The 21,530-nt window shown below is 31.7% G+C and overlaps 1 pseudogene; it reads right to left on the minus strand.

Annotated features, from left to right (window-relative positions):
- Positions 1–13,844: 13,844 nt before the first annotated feature.
- LOC113854662 overlaps positions 13,845–21,530 on the minus strand; it is a 36,864-nt pseudogene continuing 29,178 nt past the window's right edge.

Raw genomic sequence — 21,530 nt, forward strand, 5'->3', positions numbered from 1 at the left:
TAAATGTAAAACTCATATTCATTACCATAAGAACTCCATATATTTTATCTGTTGTCCAAGCAAACTGCAAAATGAATACCATAATATTTTTTCCTTAAAATTGAAGAGAAAAAGCCATCGAAGATTTCTAAACCGTGTTGACTCTCCTACTAATGTTAATAAATTATCAAACGATTGCGTATAATTTTCTCAACTAGACTGAAAAACAGTTCTAGGGTCAAGAACCAATTACTACAAAGGATAAGATATTTGTGAATGCGGTTTTACGTCACTTGTTTATAAATTGTTATGATGAATCGATGATATCATATAACAAAGATGGATTATTTCAAAATATTAAATCCATAATTAATTAATACCAGATCAACCAAACTGTATAAGAAAACGAAGAAACAAAAGTGATTAAAGAGAAAACGGGATAAAGATGAAAACCTAAAGCGTGTAGCGTGTGTTAATTTACCTTTAACAGTGTTAAAGGTTAGAAGCGGAAAAGTTGAGAAACTTAAGCTCTACGTCAGAATTAATTAGTGAGTCACAAAGTTTGAGTTTTGGGGCATCCAAATGGTTGGGTTGTGGTGTTCAAGTCAGGGTCCGTTATGAGTAAAATTTCCTTTTAAATTGGAAATAAGAGGATCTCATTTTCCTTCAATTTGCGCGTATGTTGCTTCTTTTTCTTCACGGATCAGCCGCACACTAGCGTTTCTAGAAGTCTTCTTCATATCTATTTGCCGACTTCAATTTTATCGTTAGTGCCGTCTGTGTGAATTGGAGCTATAGCACCTTCTCATACCTCACATCTGAATCTATTCAACATTCACATTGCTCATCATCCATTACTCATTTCACATTTCATCTTCAATTGTATGCTTCTATTAATCGAGGAGTCCTTGTGATTGTGATGCTTCTTTTTATTTTATATTTTTCAGACTGAAAAAATTAAGATGTTTTTTTGTTTAAGGGGTGTTTGTTATCCAAAATGTTTTAACTTTCCCCTTAAAAAGTTTTCTTACCCATATTCAATATAAGATACAGAAAAATATTTCCAAAAAATGTGAGATTCTCATAAAACTTAAATTGTGAACAAATTAAAATTTTTATTTTCTCAGCTCAATAGGTGGTATCTTTAACTTTTTCAGAAATTTGAAATTTTTAGATAAAAATATCCCCTTTTATCCTACTTCACTCTACCAATTTCAAATCATTTTTATACTCTCTCTTCTCTCTACTTCCCTGGTTTCTCTCACACACTCTCTTTCATAATTGTTCTGCTCCTACTATTTGATAAGCACGTGCCACTGATGTTGATTCCATTTATTTGTTGCTGCTGTCCTAGTTTTAAGGAGTCAATCAGGATCTTTTAGGTATTTTTGTTTTCCCCGGCTTATTCTTAGGAGCATGTTGTTAGTGGGCAGTTATTTTTTAAGCTTTATAAACTGTAATGTTCATGATATTAAAAATGCAGTTCTATCTTTCTCCTTTGATATACATTTTGTTCTCTGTTTTAGCAGCTGTGTTTTTTCCTTTTCTTGTAAAAATTACTGACAGCCTCTATTGCATATTTGCTATCCCTGTCGGCAGCAAGTAAATGGGAGGGGTAGAGGCACCAGGTTATGCACACATAATCCTCTATTTGGCTCTTTCTGATTCACACCTCTCAGTGATCAATGCGAATGCACCATGATTTGGTTTATGCATATAAAATGTGGTTCAAAAGGGGTGGGGCAAATTTGGTCATATTGATTTCAATGCATAATATTAACGCAGCAAAGGGTAGTATCATGAGCAGGCATTATGATTGGCACGTTACCTTATACAAATCCAGAGAAGAATAAGTCCACGATCGTAGTTTGCTGTATCCATCATGGAACCTGGCAGGACCACTCTCCAATCTAAAAAACAAAGAACATAAGAACAGTTACCAAAGTATAACAACGCAAAACATCTAATTAGGTTGAAAATGTGAAGTAAAGGAGCATACTGAGAGAAGGCAAGGAGATGATTGGCAATCTCGGGCTCGAGAAGGGAATTAATGGGTTAAAACAAAAAATATCATCAAATTCAGATCATCCAACAAAATGAAAATAAACAATTCTAACACTCCCAAAAATTAACATCCTAAAAATACTATATCTTCAATTGCAATAGCACCACTCTCGTCATTGTCATTTGCACAGTTACCATGATATAAAATTAAGATTTGATTATATTAATTATAATATCAAACAAATTAATAACTTTGATTTTATAAATAGTAATTTTAATTCTAAATAAACATTACATAAGAAATCGTGTTCACGTAAGAAGAAAAAACAAAGAGAATGTAGAATTCTAACATGGGTTTGAACCTAAATTGATCCCACTAATTAAAAAAGTCTAAATTTATTTGGGTCTTCAATTGTAATACTCAAATCTTCGTCTTCTTCTTCTGTAGATATGTTCAAATTTACTCATCAGGTAAACATTTACTCCACATACTGTTTATGAGATTCGCTTAAATTTTATTTTAAAATTGCAATAATTTAATGGCATTGGTTTTAAAATAAGTAAAAAACATTAATTGTATCAAAATTACAAAACAATGCAATCAACAATATTTACGCCAATCCCATTTTTTGTTATTTTTTCAATATAACTGTATTAGTAATATAGCAATTAATATAATATTCTCATTAAACATTGACTTATTAGCTTATTTTTTGCATTTATATACTCCTGCATCAATATTTTAACATGTTTTATAAATTAATAAAGCTAATCCTAATAAGTCGATTAATTAAAAGCAAGTTTTATTAGCCCAAAGAATAACCCAACTAATCACGAACCTACCTTTTCAGATGTAAAATTTTAAAACCAACACTAGTAATATGCGTTGGTCCAATAGATTCATAGTGTGTTTTGACTAGCGTTAAACTTATGTAAACATTAATAATTGTAATACTGAAACGTGGTTATTAAAAGCTTTTAAATATACACTCAATTTATTTTTACAAAAATATTTTAAATATAAATCATGCATAAAATTTTGGTATTTTTTCAATAGTTTTAAATAAAATATATTGTTGATCCGATTTTATATTGATTATTATAAAATCAACAATTCTTATTAATATAATAATTTATAATTTAAGAGAACATAAAAATTTTTATATTCTCAATATATTTAAATTAAATTATTTTTATAATAACTTTTTATTTGAAGTTATTTTTTATTTGAAATTTAAACAAATTAAATTAAGAAAATAATTATAGAAATGGATATTTCTATTTAAAAAAAGAGAGTACCGAAAAAAAATCTCAAACATAATTGTGTACATTGACAAAAATAAAAGGGTATTCATGAGAACTGTTTTACATTAAATTTTGATTTTAAATATGTATATTTATATTTATATGTACTTAAGAACCTAATTTTAATCTCCCAATTTATATTAATTTTAAAATATTTGATTTTAATATTTTAAATGTCTAATAATAGTGTGATTGATTAAAAAACTATCGCATACTATATTTTTTTCTATTAAGTTGCATCATCACTAAACGTAAAATATTCAATTTAAGAAATTATTGACTAAAGTTAAACTTTCACAAAAATATAAGGATAAGGATATACTTAAATAAATTTTATAAACTAACTTTGAAAATAGCAATTGAAGTGTAATATATATATATATATATATGTATCACTATTAAGTTGTTGCTGTATTTTTTAATATAATTTTTAAGGAATTGAGTTTCTTTGAAATGGAAGAACTTGTAAAATAAGAAAAAAAAACGTTTTAAATTAAGTATTTTATTAACGTAATTAATTTAAATTAATAATAAATAAATTTTAATTATCTATAATATAAAATTTTAGTTTTTTGAATCAGTGGAACTACGTAGAATGATATTTTTGGGATCAATGAATCACACTATGTCAGACGATTCTACACATTTTAATTTGGACTTCACTTATTATCATAATCAAATTAAAGCGTTGCTTTGAAAAAAAATAATTTAAAAAAGTAAATATTTTTCAGGATAAAAATTTATCGTCAATTACGAACTACTAAACAATCGCTTCTGTTAACGCATTTTTTCAACACATCTTATGACTATATTTAGCTATTTTAATAGTAATTACTATTTTTCAATATAATTTTTTAAAAACATTTTGTATTTGATTTAAATTTTATGACACTTGTGATAATGTATATTTATTAGAAAATAATAATTTTATTGGTTGAAAAAAGAATAATGATTAAAGAAACATAAGTAAGGAATTTTTATTATAAGAAAAATATTTACCATACTAAATATACAAAAAAAAAAATTCAATACACACTTTTAAGTAATTAAAAATAATAATAAATGAAGGCATGTGGCCCTATGCTCAGAGCGTTTAATAAACATATTATTTGTTCATAACTGAGATATTCATGCACGTTACAGGTACATTCTGATTTTTATACAGAACTAAGAATTGAAATAGTGTAACATCCTCTTTTTCATTATTTAGTAAATTATTTTTTGTTTAATATTAATTAGTATTAGAATACATTTAAAAGTGAGAATAGAGAATTTTTAAAAGAATTTTAGTGCAGGGAGTCTCACTCAAGCAAGGCAAACCCCTCTTTGTAAAAAACTGAGAACATTATTTCTACACCACTTACATATTTGACATAGATAAATAATAGAAAATATAAATATAAAATTCACTTTTCATTCAAAATAAACAGAATTTTTTATGACAAATATCTAACAGAACAACATAATATTACATTTAATTTATAATACTCAAAATACACAAAAATTTTACTACATCACTCCCCCTATATGAAGTCTTAAAATATAAGGAAAAAAGACTTTAATGTAAAATTACTCGACTCTAACTTTTAACATTTCTCCACTGGCCCCTCAGCTTGTAAAGTTGATGCAACACTTGCTACATCTGCTCGATCATCGCAGTAGATACACACACAACAACATAGACAAAAATGCAAGGGTGAGCTTACAAAAAAAAAAAGAAATAAAATCATAAATATAGAGCAAAATATTACTCACAACAACAACTCTATGCATTCTCAGTCCATCTAATGCATAACATGAAAATGATTTCTAATTGGTTTCATAGCCCAACTAATCCAAAAGGAACCAAGCTAGTACGGGAGCGACCCATTCCGATATCTAGATCTAGACAACACAGCACAGCTCAGCATCCTCTATCGTTACACGTCTACCCACCTAAATGTGTAACTTGGCTCTATAATGATACAAGACATATATCTCAGCATGATGCAGCACAGCTAAAATCATTTCAATAGCTAAGCTAAGATAAGTTTATAATTAATCAGTCAAATCTTAGTGTTATTAAATCAGTTATCTGCAGTTACAATATAGAAAAACAACTTTCAAGTATTAAATCCTTTATATCTCAGCTTTTATCAAAGAGATCTAACAAAACCAATTCAAACATTTCTTTAATAGCATATCAAACCGTTCAAAACATAGTTCATAGGCTAAAGTAAGTTGCCCTTATACCTTAGAACGATGATTCACACCAGATCTACCGAATATTACTTGTTTTAACGCAATATTCACCAAAGATTTGACTTTAGAATAAAATTTCTCCTAAGAAGACCATGAACTTTTGTAACATCCTAATTTTTTTAATTTTTTTTTCTTTTATATAATCATAGTATAAACTCGGAATGACATAGGAAATTAGTGAAGTTATGTTATTAAGCGAATATAATAATGTGATAATAATATATTATGTTATTATCTAAACAATTACCAGAGCTAGAATAATAAAACCATAATAATTAAACCAATTTAAGAAAAACATCAAAATATCATGGTCCTTCAGTGTTCTCATAATATACAGAAATATATTAATAATTACAAATATTCATAAAGGTTACCAAAATACATTAGGACTATCTCTTCAAAATAATATAGGTCCTAATGAGCAGTCTATCCATCACATGACCAAGTGGCACTAGTCATCTCCGTTCCAACCCTCTATCATTGCTATGTCTTCCTCATCCAGATCGTCATTTGAGCCAAGGTACAGATCACCCGGATAAGCGGTGACCTGAGTACCTGTGATTCGCTCGAATGTCTATCGCGATGGTCTCCCGAAGTGATCATGGTCGTGATATGTGACCAGATAAGTCACTGCTACTGGAGTCCTCATAGTACTAGGGAAGATATATATACAAAGAGTATGATGGATTTTATGTACAGGGAAATCAAAAGGAACAATATCATATACAATAATTCTAAAGAAACTAAGTTTCTGGTACTCATTAAATACATAGTTCAACATATTTGTTACAGAATTATCTACTAATCTAATGTTCTTGAGTGGTGCTATCATCTGGATTCCCTGAAAGGTTTACGTAAGGATGAGTCTCTATTCATATTACCAAGTATACATTCACAATTTATCACATAGTAAAACAAAGATCATACAACAATCAATCAGTCATGTTACAAAATCATACTCATATACATGCAATAATCTATAAGTGTTTGGCTTATTACTTTTCATCTCTCTCTTAATACTCAGGGTTCTTATTTCACTTTCACTGCCCCTGGGATCCCTCGAGGTCTTCCTTAGCATAGATAGTCGTTGGATAGCTGCAGCTACATGGATACAACGTGTGCCGACCCGGCCCCTTTTAGCAAAAGCATGTCAGGAGTATTAGTCAGGAAATGAGTGTAAGGCCTGTGGTACTCCTACTCTCATTTGTGTTGCACAATCCAAGAGGAGCATCCACCACCCTCATTTCTCCAAGACTTCTCAGTCTTCTCCCTCTTCCACACTTTTCAGTGTACCTCTGAACTATCTATACTCGTCCTTGTCATATTCCTTTCTCATTTCATTTCCCTTTATATGTATTTTCCCATTTCATCTCTATATTTTCCATTATCTGTTTACTAATATATTATTCACACTTTTATCTCTCTATTTTACTCTAGTTTCATTATTATATCATACATCATTCAATCATTGCCGAGAGTTAGTTCCCCCACGGACTCAGTCCATCACATACATGCATATACACTCAAATAAATGATCATACACTTTATTAAACACTACAAAACATGCTTCAAACACAACAAAAACACGTTCTCATCTAAAATACACTCAAAATCATGCATTTCATCACAACCTTTTCATGAATACAAACATAACACTTTATTGGTAACAAAATAGAGCTCTCCTTACCTTGAAATGGAGGTTTAGTAAAAGGTTTTTGAGGGTTCTTGCTCAAAACGTGAGGTTCTTCCTAAATATCATAAAATACCTCATTTAGAGATGGAGAATCAAGAAAATAACCAAAGCAATGGAGAACCAAGCTTCAAAAACTTACCAAAGAGCAAGGGAAGTGATCTTCGAGACTTTGATCGGAGAAAAGTTGGAGTTTTTCAAGAATTTGCTGAGAAAATGAGGAGAGAAGTCAGAGAGAACTTATGAGAGTCGTGACTTGGATTATAATCCAAGTTTCTTAACTTGGAAATCCTTAAATACTCCTCAACCTCAACTCGCGACATTCTCGCTATAACGAGCCAATTTTCACTATAGCGAAAAAATCAGACAAAATTGCACTTTGTTGTCTGTCATTCTAGCTACAGCGAGAGCTCCCTGCTACAGCAAGAAGATTCTAGCTACGGCGAGAAGATTCTAGCTACAGCGAGAGAGTACCAGAATGCCTGTTTTTGGATGCTGATTTCTCGCTACAGCAAAAAATCCTGCAACTCACACATTTAAAACCCTCCTAACTTCAAGCAACATGCATTAACAACTCACATCAAGTATAAAATTAATAATTAATAAAATAAGGGTTTACAACTTCTATGAGAAAGAGAAGGAGAAGAGAAACGAACGGTGAATCTAACTTCAAACTTAGAGAATCTTACTTCAAATCCCTTAGAACGAACGCAGAATCACAGATCTAGAGAGAAATATAAGTTTAGGAGGGTTTAGTATGAGAGAAAATGGTGGTATATAGCTTTGGAACCTTTGAGAAGTGTAAAGTAATGAAAATTTTGTGAAACGCCTATTTATAGGAAAATTTTTCAAAATTTACTGTTTACTCGACTTACTGTTCACACGCATTATTCATCGACATTGTTCACATATTGTGCACTGTTCACTGACATTGTTTACTTTTTTTTTTTTATCAAAACTCCATCTAAATCTATTTCAATACCAAATAATCATTCAATTAACATTTAGTGAGTACAAAATATTACAGATTTTCTCAATAATATATTACAGGCCTGACACTGAGTGCCCAGAAATATGATGTTTCAGGGCAATCTCGCTCAAGCGAAATGATTCTTGCTCAAGCGAGATAGGATAGATTCAGCCTAACTGTCACCTCGCTCAGGAAAAAGTGATCTCGCTCAGGCGAGGACTCACAGGAGAAATATCTTGCTCTCTAGATGTCATCTCGCTCAGGCGAAATGAAAATCATTCAAGCGAGCATGTGAAAAAATGTTAGGCGAGACCACTGTCTGCATATCTCGCTCAGGCAAGATATCTTTCGCTCAAGCGAGATATCCGTCGCTCAAGCGAGCTGTACCTCGCTTAAGTGAGAGCGCGCGCAGGACTGAGGGGTATTTAAGAGATTTTCAACATGAAAATTTCATTTCATTCTAAACTCACGATCCTCTCTCAGTTTTCTCTGAACTCTGTCTTCTTTTCCCTAGATAAAAGCCTCAGAAACTTCAATTACTCTTCAAATATAAGCTTGGACGTTAAATCTAAACAATTCAAATTAAATTTCTTCCTTTGTTTTTTCCGATCGTTTCTTGTATTTTTCACTTCTTATGGATATCTCTTAGTATTCAGGAGAACTTACATAGTTGATCTCTGATCTTCTTCAATATCTCTTTGATTCCACTTCTTCTAGTCCTCGGATATTGGGGCTAATTAGCTAGATGCGAAGTCTTGCACTCAGTTAGGTCCGAGATGCTGTAACTCACAGAATATGACTTGAGTTAGACTGTCTGTCTTCCTCTCCTGACAGCCATATCAGAAGTAGTCCTTGGGGCAGCTACCTGATTGATAGAGCTTCTTAGGGAGTTCACTGCCTCTCATCCTATAGCTCCCGTAGTTAGAATGAGTTCTCTTTCTCTCCTGGTAAACTCATCTTTAAGGAAAGGAGTGCTCTATTTTATCGTTATATTACAATATTTATTTTGTACTTATTAGAGCACTGTTACATGAACATTTCATGAAAATATGTGGTTGAAATACCTGATATGTGAATTATAGATGAAAAGATGCTTATTTGATTGTTTGAACTGATTAGTTGTGATATGCTGGTATACATTATATGATGAGTATTCAATGTGGAATATTGATAAATTTGTTGATTGATTATGATGTGATTTTATGGAATATGTTTGGATGAAATAATATGGTAAAATATAATACTGACTTGAAGGATTTAGCAATCGTAACTACATTAAAATGAGGCATGAGTGGAATGGACTTAGTCTGGAAGTGCTTTACTAAGCACGATCTTATGAATGAGAAAAAAGATAAATCTGAGAATGACACTAAGTGTCGAAGATGGATTGGATTTAGTGTGAATAGTTACAGAGATATAGTGGGGATATAGAGTCCAAAGACGATGTAAATCTGGGAAAAACGTAGGGTGGTGAGCAACATTTGCATATGTGTACACACTTTATCTGAGAACAAATGCGTCACATGGTCTCACATTTGTTTCCTAACTAGACTCTTGACTATACCTTTGCTAAAGGGTCCGATTATTGTATATCTTGTATCCATGCGCATGGGCTAACCGGTGGCTATTTACCTACTTGAGTAAGACCTCAAGAAATACTGGAGGCATCGAGATCTGTGGACTGTGGTCATAGTGCATTGGGAGTGCATATTGGAAAGAAAGAATGGATAATATATAGCAAATTGTTGAGTGGTGCACTTGTGAATATGTTATGAATAAGTGTGAAAATGAATATATTGTATTTATACAATAAACTGTGATTATGTGGAAAATGATTTGTAAATGATAGAATAGAAGCTCATCCTTAGTAATATTTTCAGGAAAACAGGATGATGGAGCCTCAAGAAAGAGTTAGACTATTAGATAGCTTAGTACATAATAGGCTTAATTATGTATTTAATGAATATCAAAGACTTTGTTATTTTAAGTTTGTTATTCTTGTTGAAAATGAACTTAGGACTTTTGTGATGTTAGAGATGGATTTCTTTTGTAGTATTCCTTTTGTTTATCCTAGGAAAAGAATAAATCAGACCCTATGTATCTATATCTATAGTGGTATTGTTAGAACTCTAGGAGCCCTCACATACCTATTTACATATCACGACCATGACTATCTCAGAAGACCTTATAGATAGACCTTCGATTGGGTGAATGGCACAGAGGTCACAGCTGATTCAAGAGATTGTTACCTTGGATCATATGATGATATGGATTCAGAAGATTTGACTGAGATAGAGAGCTGGCATGAGGTTGATAAATAGGACCAGTCTTCAGTGTTGGGTTATGATTGAGAATGCTCTGGAACTTAAATTTGCATATATTATGTAAATATTTTGGTTATGTAAATATTATTTTAAGTCTCATATATTTTGACAAACAATTTGTAAATTCTTATATTTAATACATATAATGCATATTCAGGATTTTCCATGGAGAATACTTGGTTTTGGATTGTGTCATTTATTTATTTTTCTTTTTATTTTATTATTGTTGTTCCATTAGTATTGCAAAATGTTGAAAATTGTTTATAAACAAATCTATCTTAAAAGAAAACTTCATCAATTTAATATAATAAAGTTCATTACAATCAAGGATTCATTTTTTATTCCAAATTACTAGAAATAAGAATACATTTTCTGGAATTAAATTTTTAGGGTGTTACACCTATTCCTTTTAAAGTCTAACCCAACTTAGCCTATTTAATTAATAGACTTAATTTAGGCTTTTTAAAAAGTCTAATTAATTAAATAGCCTAGACTTGAGTTTAAGAAAAAGCCTATTAAAAGAGTCTATTTAAAATTTATAATAATATATTAAATAATTTTATATAAAAATTATAATATAATAATATATTAAATTAATTAAATTTAAAAATAATAAAATTTTAAATTAAAAACAGACCTCTACTACATAACTTATAAGAGAAAGAACCTTACTTACTGGAATCTTTTGCATATCTTATACGCATAACACTAATTTACATTGTTATGTTTCAATTACGTCTATGTGGTTTGATAGTGATAAATAGGAATATGTAATTTTATTATACATATTCAAGGTGTTGAATTATTTGTTTAATAGTTTATTTATATATAAGCTTTATGACTTTTAAAAAAGACATACATATTTAGATAGTTTAATAACCTATTTACAAAAAAATTTAATGATTTATTGAATATTTCAATACGAAATAAGTCGTTAAAAAGACTAATAGGTGGAATCAGACTGTTAAAAAGGTCATGTATCAGACTCAGATTTTAAAATTATTAAATAAATCAAGCTTATTTATACAAAGCTAAGCCTAACCTATTTTCATCCCTATTCAAAACCATTTTTAAAGAAAAGGAAAGTTTTATTTCTTTTTTTTTTTTCAGGAAAGTCCAAATGAGTTTTATTTTATATGCACTGTGATTGGAATGTTTTTTTAGAATGAAAATGGTGGAAGACAAGTGTCCAAGGTTTCCGCATGCATTATGGGCATGAATTATTGCGCAGTGGATGGCAATTCCGTGTTCTCTTCTCACACTCCTCAAACCTCACTCTACTACAAGTGGAATTAAAACACAAATAGGATACAATAATTTCTCAACGTAGGTCTTGGATAAAAGAATATTAAAGAATTATTATTTTATTTTATTTTTATGCTTATTTTATTCATGAAATATATGATAAGTTTAATTTATAACTTTTTTTCTCTTATTTAATGTAATTATTGTTTTATGAAACTATTGAGTTATAAATAAATAAACTCTGAAAAGATATTTGATATGCATTAAATATAAAATAAAATAATTTTCTATCTTACTTTTCTTTTTATTTGTCACTCATATCTTCTTCTTTTTTATCTTTCTTTATCATACAAGTCTCCGATATACATTTGATTGATATTATTTTGAAATAAAGTGGTGTGGTTTATTAATTATATAATCATTTTGTCATTTTTAAAATAAAAAATTTATTTATCTAAATTAAAACATTATCAGATAGGTAATTAAATATATTTTCTTGTTAAAAAATTGATGGTAATAAAATAGTGTGGTTTATTAATTTAGTTTTTATTATACATATTACTTTTTATTATTATTTAGTCATGTAAACGTTTAAAAGAATATTAATTATTGTTTACTAATTAATATCCTTTTATTCATAAATTATTTGAGCAGAGCAATAATTAAAAGAAAATATAGAAAAAAAAGTGATATATTGTGATGAAACCTTTTATCAAATAATATTTCTTTTATAAAATGTTAACAAAATAACAAAAAAAAATATTTAAAAGACACTTGTCATTACATGGGGAGTAACCAAAGAGACAGTTATGGGTGGTTAAGGGGTCACAGCGAACTAAACAAAAAGGACCACGCCAGTTAAATTGTATTCGTGCGGGTTGCATCGTCTCACTCATTTAATTTAAATCAAATCCACAATCACGTTTTCCAGTTTTTAAATTTGTAACTATATGTATGCATTAACCAAGAAATTATGATTTAATATTATGTTGTTATTTTACAAAATGTAAATTTTTATTAATAATTATAAAAAATCATCAACTTCTATCTTTAAGATTGATATTAAGAGCAATTCAAAACAACAAGTTAAGAAAAAAAATTATTGCACTAAAAATATAAAAGTATAATATCTGTTTAAAACAACTCAATATCTTTAATTAAGTGCTAAAAATTAGCACTGAGAGTTGAAGTTAAAAGTAATAATTATATATTTAAGTGTTATTTTAAAATTTATCAATAAATTTAAACTATTTTTTACTAAATCATATTAAAATATTAATAATGTATTTGTTATTATAAATGATATATAATTTTTTAATTTAAAATTTTAAAATATATTGACTCCGAAACATAGACTAAAATATTTAAAAATAAATTAAAATACATTAGCACTAAGTAAAAAAAAGTTCTCACATTTTGATAAAACTTCCGTTTTAGTCAATCTAAACAATTGTTTTGTTTAATCATTATTCTTTTACAAATTTTTATTTTTAATATTTTTTTGTTATTTTGGTTCATTATTAAATGTAAAATTTTAATTAAAGTGTGCAAAGTAAAAATTATGATTCATAAAAAAGTAGAAATATATAAAAAAAGAAATTAAAATAAAAGAAAAATCGATAAAACATAAAGATCATATTTAAGCCCAAAAAAAATATAGTACTCACAAATTTTAGCATACTCCAAGATTTAAAAAAATTGTTAAAAACAATGCCAAAGGCGTAATTGTTACGCTACTCTTTTAGAGTCGAGTAATTAATGGCCATATATATATTTCCTGTGTTTTATATTGTTGGAAACTACTACCAAATTTCATCCGTTGAAGCTTAGGATGCTCTTTCTCTCTATGATTACTAAATATTTTTAATTTTATAAAAAGTAAATTTTCCATTTAATCATATTAGTATTTCACTCTCTTTCATAGAATCATAGCTGTTATTCTGTCTCCTTCACTGATTTCTCTTCCACATTCTCTTTCATAGCTTTTATGCTCCTACTCACCTTTTATTAAGGTCTTTGGTAACCATGTGCTCTTTGTTAATTTCTCTCTCTCAATTGCAAAAGAATTTCAACCAATAACCTGCTCAACATGTAATTACATCACAATTTTATTGAGATATACTAGACATAGTTTTCTAGACTCAAGAGTATTTCTAACTGATAACTTTTATGTACGAAGGATTAAATTCATTAAAGAAAAAAGCAACAAATGAGGAGCCTACAATGAGGGAGCGGGTGAAGTTTCATACCCAAGACAAAGAAATCACGGGAAAATTAAGGTTTCCGGCGTAGTCTCCTCCTCTTTGATGCAGGAAGAAGGTGTTCTTGGTCATCTTCATTTTCAGTACTGAACCCTCCAACTCCAACACCATTTGCTTTAAGTTGTGACTCATTATGGATGATTTGAGTAATGAATTCGGATTCAAAAATTTGCATGGTACTATTACTACCAACCAATTTCAACCCTGATTCTGAGGCATATACTGGAAAGACCCCACACCCTTTTATCCTCTCTCGTTTTTTGTCATCAAAAAACTGGAATTTAAATGATATGTTGCTGAAATGATCATACGCTCCACTTGTGCTGTTAAATTTGCTGACGTCATGATACCAAAATGTCACATGATCTGAAATTAAATTCTCATTATGTATCGCATGGGAACTGCACCCGAAATATGCATCACAGGTACAATAGAAAGCCACTCGACCGTAATCTCCTTTCGAAAGAATGATGCAATAGATAAAACCACACAAGTCAGATTTTGGAAGATAAGGAATGGTTATTGAACTTTCTCTCGTTTGAAACATACACTCCTCAGTAACATGGTCTCCAGGGAATAATATGAAACACTTCTTTCCATAGCTTGGTATCCGAGGTATCATGTGTTGTAACACTAGCTTTTGAGTGAATTCTGTATCCAGTGATGTACAGTTACAAACATCCAAGCCTTGCAAGGATGGTGGAAACTCTTCTAGAGACGATGAGCGACCAAAAAGGCTTTCAATACCTTTGCAATTCGTTAAAACCAACTTCCTAAGCTTCGGGCGAGATAACAGAGATGGATGCAACTCACGCAAGCTTTCACAATTATTAAGATTTACTAATTCAAGATTGTCTGCCTTAGATAAGTCTGGGATCTCAATTAGGTCTCGGGAGTAGCAAAGTATAATATTCTTTAAATTCACAAGATTCTGTAACAATGAATATGTACCATATTGCTCAGAAACAGTTAAATTCATAATTGATAGTTTCTAGTGTGGGTGAGATGAGTAAGATAGTTGAAATGTGTTAGTAGGAATAGTTAAAAATAGTAGTTGAAGAAGTTTTAGTAAGAGACTCAAGAGATGGAGAATTGATGTCTTGATTACTTCTTCTTTATGTCTTTTACAATGAGGTAGCATGCCTATTTATAGGCATCATCCACCATTTGGTTCAATATACTTGAGCTATCTAGAAACTTGAAGATTTATAATATTCTAGAACTTTCTTTAGAAGCATCTACATACTAGAAGATACAATTAGTTTTTCCTAGATTGTTCTTAGTATTTTTTCTAGACTATTCTAGAAATTTGTATCAATTTCTAATACTCCTCCTTGATGCAAATTTCTGTAACTCCAAGCTTCGTGCGTAGCTGTTCAAATTTTGGTCTTGGTAGTGCTTTAGTAAAAATGTTTGCAACTTGATCTTCAGTTGTGCAATACTTGAGCTTGATTTCTTTAGTTCCTTTTGCTTCTCTGATAAAGTGATATTTGATTGCTATGTGTTTTGTTCTACTATGATGCATTGGATTCTTTGTCATTGCTATATCTGATTTGTTGTCACAGTAGATTGTAGTAGGCTCATTTTGTTTTTCTCTCATTTCTTCAAGTATTCTTCGTAACCATATTACTTGACTTGTAGTCTCAGCAGCTGCTACATATTCTGCTTCTGCTGTTGATTGCGCAACTGTTGCTTGCTTCTTTGAAGCCCATGAAATTGTTCCTAATCCTAGTGAAAAGGCATAACCAGATGTGCTTTTCATGTCGTCGATCGATCCTGCCCAGTCACTGTCGGTGTAGCCAAGTAGCTTTGAGTTGCTCAAGTTTGGTACCATATACCATACTCTTTTGTGCCTTGTACATATCTTAGGATTCTTTTTGCTGTTCCAAAATGAATTTGGCTTGGACTTTGCATGAATCTTGAAAGAAGACTTACAGCATACGTTATGTCTGGTCGTGTGACTGTGAGATATAGTAAGCTTCCAATCAAACTTCTGTAACGTGATGCATCAGCTTTCGGTGCACCATCATTTTTCTTCAATTTCTCATTTGTCACCAATGGAGTACTTACCGTCTTACATCCATTCATCTTAAATTTCTTGAGTAGTGCTTCAACATATTTCTTCTGTGAGATAAATATTCCTTCTTTCTTTTGTTTTACCTCTATTCCGAGGAAGTAGTTCATTAAGCCAAGGTTGGTCATTTCGAAGGTCTTCATCATATCTTCTTTGAACTTAGCTATCATCTCCACATTGTTTCCTGTGCAGATAAGATCATCTACATACAAGGAGACAATGAGTATATCATACTGACCTTGGATCATTGTGTATAAAGCTGTTTCACTTTTGCTCCTCCTGAATCCTTGGTTTGCAAAGTATTGATCAATTTTGTTGTACCATGCTCGTGGAGCTTGCTTCAATCCATATAGAACTTTTTTCAGTCTTAGTACTTTGCCTTCATTACCTTTGCTGACGAAGCCTTGCGATTGCTCCACATAAATCTCTTCTTGAAGAATGCCATTGAGAAAGGCAAATTTTACATCGAGTTGATAAATGTTCCATCCTTTTTGTGCAGCAAGAGCAATCAGAGTTCTTATAGTATCGAGCAACTAGAGCAAATGTCTCGTTGTAATCAACTCCAAGTTGTTGTGAGTATCCTTTAGCTACCAGTCTTGCCTTGTACTTTTGTATGATGCCATCGGGATTAAGCTTGGTCTTATAGACCCATTTTACCCCAATGATATCTTTATCTGTAGAGCAATCTACTAGCTCCCATGTGTTATTTTTCTCAATCATTTTTATCTCTTCTTTCATTGTCTTGACCCATACTTCTTGTTTTGACACTGCTTCAAAGCTCTCAGGTTCAGTTTTGGCCAGGTTACAGGTCTCATATATATCTACCAAAGATCTAACTCGTTTTAGAGTAGACTCTGGTGAGGAATGTTGTTGTTGTGGAGGTGAAAAATTCTCACCTGAGACTTCTTCAATTTCTTGAGGTTGCTGCATTGGTATGGAAACATTTTTCTGAACCTTTTCATCTTTCCAATTCCAAGCAGCATTTTCATCAACTTCAACATCTCCACTAACGGTGAACTTCTTGGTTTGCAAGTTGTAGACTCGATATCCTTTTAACTGTGTGCTATATCCCAAGAAGATACCTTGTACGGTTTTGTCTTCTAGTTTGTGTCTCTTCTCTTCTGGAATGTGTATGTAGCAAATTTATCCGAAAACCCTTAGATGTTTTGCTGATGGTTTTTGCCCACTCCAAGCTTCAATTGGAGTTTTATCTTGGACAGCCTTAGTTGGACATCTGTTAAGTATGTAGACAGCAGTATAAACTGCTTCAGCCCAGAAAGTATTTGGCAATTCTTTCTCTTTCAGCATGGATCTAGCCATCTCCATTGCCGTGCGGTTTTTCCTCTCAGTTACTCCATTTTGTTGTGGAGTATATACGACAGTAAGTTGTCGTTGAATGCCTTCATCCTCACAGAATTTATCAAACTCTTGAGATGTATACTCTTTGCCACGATCACTTCTTAATACTTTTATCTGTTTACCACTTTGCTTCTCGACAAGGGCCTTAAACTTCTTGAAAATTCCAAAGACTTCTAACTTTGCTTTGATGAAGTAGACCTAAGTCATTCTAGAAAAATCATCGATGAAAAGGATAAAATACCTGTTATCATGTAGTGATGGTGTCCGCATTGGTCCACAAATATCTGTATGAATAAGCTCCAATAAGTCTTTTGCTCTCCAAGCTTTTCCAGTAGAAAATGGCAATCGATGTTGCTTGCCAAAGAGACATCCTTCACAAGCTTCATTATTTTCTTCAAGATATGGAAGATCCTTCATCATATTCTTTTGATGTAGTAGTTTTAAGGCATGAGTATTGAAGTGGCCAAATCTTCGATGCCAAAGTCGTGAAGTATCAACTTCTGCTTTCATGGCAATATTAGCGCCTTGTTGAAAGCTTATTGGAAAACTTCGATTTCTTTTCTCCATCTTTACTTGGCCAATCTCTTGCTTTTTGTTGTCATATATCTTACATGTGTCCCCTTTGAAGTGAAGAGAATAACCTTTCTCCATCATTTGGCCAATACTCAAGAGATTTTCCTTGAGGTTGGGGACTAGTAAGACATCAGTAATAAGTTTCGTACCTTTCTTTGTCTCCACCATAACAGTGCTTTTGCCTTTTGACTCAGCGATAGTATCGTTTCCCATTCGAACTTTCACTTTGATGGATTCGTCGATATCCTTGAAGATGTTTATATCTTTGGCCATGTGATTGCTGCAACCGCTATCCAAGTACCAATTTCCGCTTGTTTCAGTACTGGGATCTTAGGTAGCATAGAAAAGATGTGGTTCTCGATCATCCTCTTCAGCGAAATTTGCTTGATACTTGTTTTTGTTATGACAATACTTTTCCACATGTCCAAATTTCTTGCAGTGTCGACATTGTTGTTTTCCACGATACCGACATTCTTCTTCAGCATGATTTGTCCTCTTACAAATACCACATGGAGGGTATTTATCTTGATTGTTTCTAGAGAAATTTCTAGAATTCTCTTTGTTTCTAGAAGTTTTTCCATTATTCTTTCTTGCTTCATTCCCTTTATTCTGAGACCGTAATTTGAGCTTTGATTGAAAGGCATTTTCTATTGAGTCCTCATCATACCTTTTCAACCTTTGCTCATAAGCTTCAAGGGACCCTACCAACTCTGTCATTGATAGAGTAGATAGGTCCTTTGTTTGCTCAATAGTAGTGACAATTAGATCATACTTACGGGGAACTGTAATCAGTAATTTCTCAACAACTTTTTTGTCAAGAATATTTTCTCCGTAAGCTCTCATTTGATTAACCATTTCTTTTATTTTGGAATAGTAATCCTTGACGGTCTCAAACTCTTTCATTTTTAATAATTCAAACTCTCATCATAGAGTTTGGAGTTTTATAACGCGTAGCTTTTGCTTCCTTTAAACTCCTCCTGCAGCGTACTCCATGCTTCTTTGGCTGTTGTAGGACCCATTATTCTTGGAAAAATTGCATCAGTCATAGCTTGTTGTAGAGTAAACAAGGCCTTTGAATCCTTTTTTTTATTCTCCTTCAATTCTTTTCTTTGAGCTGCAGTAAGGGATGATATGTCTGAGGGAGTAGTGAATCCTTCTTCCATAACATCCCACAAATCTTGGAAAGTGAAATATGTTTTCATTTTTGTGCTCCAAAAATTATAATTTTCGCCATTGAAAATGGGGACGGGAAGAGATGATAGTTGAGTAGTGCTAGCCATGGGTTAGGAAATTTTTGGAAGTAGTTTATTTTAATTTTGAAATAATATGGTAATATTTCTACGCCCAGTAGATGACCGAACGTAGCTCTGATGCCACTGATAGTTAATTTTTAGTGTGGGTGAGATGAGTAAGATAGTTGAAATGTGTTAGTAGGAATAGTTGAAAATAGTAGTTTAAGAGTTTTAATAAGAGACTCAAGAGATGGAGAATTGATGTCTTGATTACTTCTTCTTCATGTCTTTTACAATGAGGTAGCATGCCTATTTATAGGCATCATCTACCATTTGGTCAATATACTTGAGCTATCTAGAAACTTAAAGATTTATAATATCTAGAACTTCCTCTAGAAGCATCTACATACTAGAAGATACAATTAGTTTTTCCTAGATTGTTCTTAGTATTTTTTGTAGACTATTCTAGAAATTTATATCAATTTCTAATAATAATAAAGAGCCTTAATTAAAAGAAAAACCAAATCATATATTTAAGCTCATTAAGGTTCTTTAAGGTTCCCTTTCCTACCTTTACAAATATAAAACCAAATGCAGGAAGTATATACACATTCATACCTGAACTCCATCCCAAAGCCTTTTAAGCTTGCTACGAACCATGTCAAACTCTACAAGATTTTCAGCACAAAAGTTAGGTGGCAAAGACTCAAGACAAAAATCATCCCAGCGAAGGTACCTCAACTTATCGGAGAATGACTCAACACCATTAGGAAGGAACACATGATATCTCTTTTCGATGAACACACTGTTGCAGATTTGAAGAAATCTCATGTTAGTCATCTTTGCGAAGGAATCTGAGCTCAAGTATATGTCCCCAGTTAATTTAGACAAATCTAAAGTTAAGCCTTCAACAACATCAGTTCCCTGACAAACAGAAGTTAGAATAATAATTAGAAAAGGCTATCATATCATACTAACTAACTATGTTCTAAACAGATACAAGTGTTATAAAATACATGTAATTGGGCTTCCACTCACCTTATTATATTTCAATACATTGCACACTTCCTCAGGTCTCCACAATCGACTTCGTCTCCCAGGGTCTTTGATTGATTCTTGATCAACAATTTCCCAACCCATTTGTTGTATCAAGTCATGCATTTCTATTCGGATCCAATGTGAAACAGTAATTAGAGCTCTATCTAAAAGGGTTTCTATTCCAGACGCTGCAGCGAAATCACAAGCGTCTAGTAAACTCATTACCCAATCCCTATTTTCTCCTTTGAAGAAGCATGCAATGTCTAAAAAGATGTCCTTCTCACAACGATCTAAACAATCATAGCTTAATTTTACTACCTTATGAATTTCCATATTTTGAATCTTTTGGAGTTTTCTCAATTCACTTTCCCATGCTTCTTTACTTCTTGAACGAAGACTTGCACCCAAAACTTTCAAAGCCAAAGGAACACCTTTGCAATAGACAATTGCTTTTCTTGATAGATCTTCATATCCTTGTTTAGGATGTTTCTCTCTGAAGGCATTAAAACAGAAGAGAAGAAGAGAGTGATGAAAGCTTAATTGCTTGACCTCATATATTCCATCAAGATGGGTAAATATTTGCTTATTTCTAGTTGTAACAATGACTCTACTTCCTGGTCCCAAAGAATCACAATCAATTAGATTTTCTAATTGCTCTGAGGTAGCCACATCATCCAACACAATGAGAACTTTTTTACGTCCAAGCCTACTCTTGACAAAATGGGGTACTAAAAAGGGTATATCAAAACAATGATTTTCATTCTCTAATAACTCAGAGTAAAGTTTATTATACAAAGCTTTGAGTCCAAGCTTGTCTAATTCTTCCCTTACATCTGCGAGGAAGCAACCACCTTCGAACTCATTAGAGAATTTGTCATATAAAGCAGTGGCAAGAGTGGTCTTACCTATGCCACCCATACCCCATATTCCAAGGATTCTTACTTCACTTGACCCCATTTTTAGCAGTGATTCTATCTCTATATAATGGCTCTCAATTCCAACCAGTCCTTTAAGTTGGTTAGGGTATCTAGGAGTCAATTTTTGCAAAACATCGCCAACAACTTCCTTAATGAATTCAGATTCAGTCCTAGCATATGAAATGGGCAACAACGAAACAAATGATGTGTTATATAATTCTAACAAATTCAAAAGGAAAAAAAGGAGAAAGAACCATACAAATTCACGTAACAGAATTTGAATTTAGCAAGTACACATACAGGACAATCAGTTCGTTT

This window comes from Abrus precatorius, unplaced genomic scaffold, assembly GCF_003935025.1.
Source record: "Abrus precatorius isolate BTA unplaced genomic scaffold, Abrus_2018 Scaffold1, whole genome shotgun sequence".
NCBI lineage: Eukaryota > Viridiplantae > Streptophyta > Magnoliopsida > Fabales > Fabaceae > Abrus > Abrus precatorius.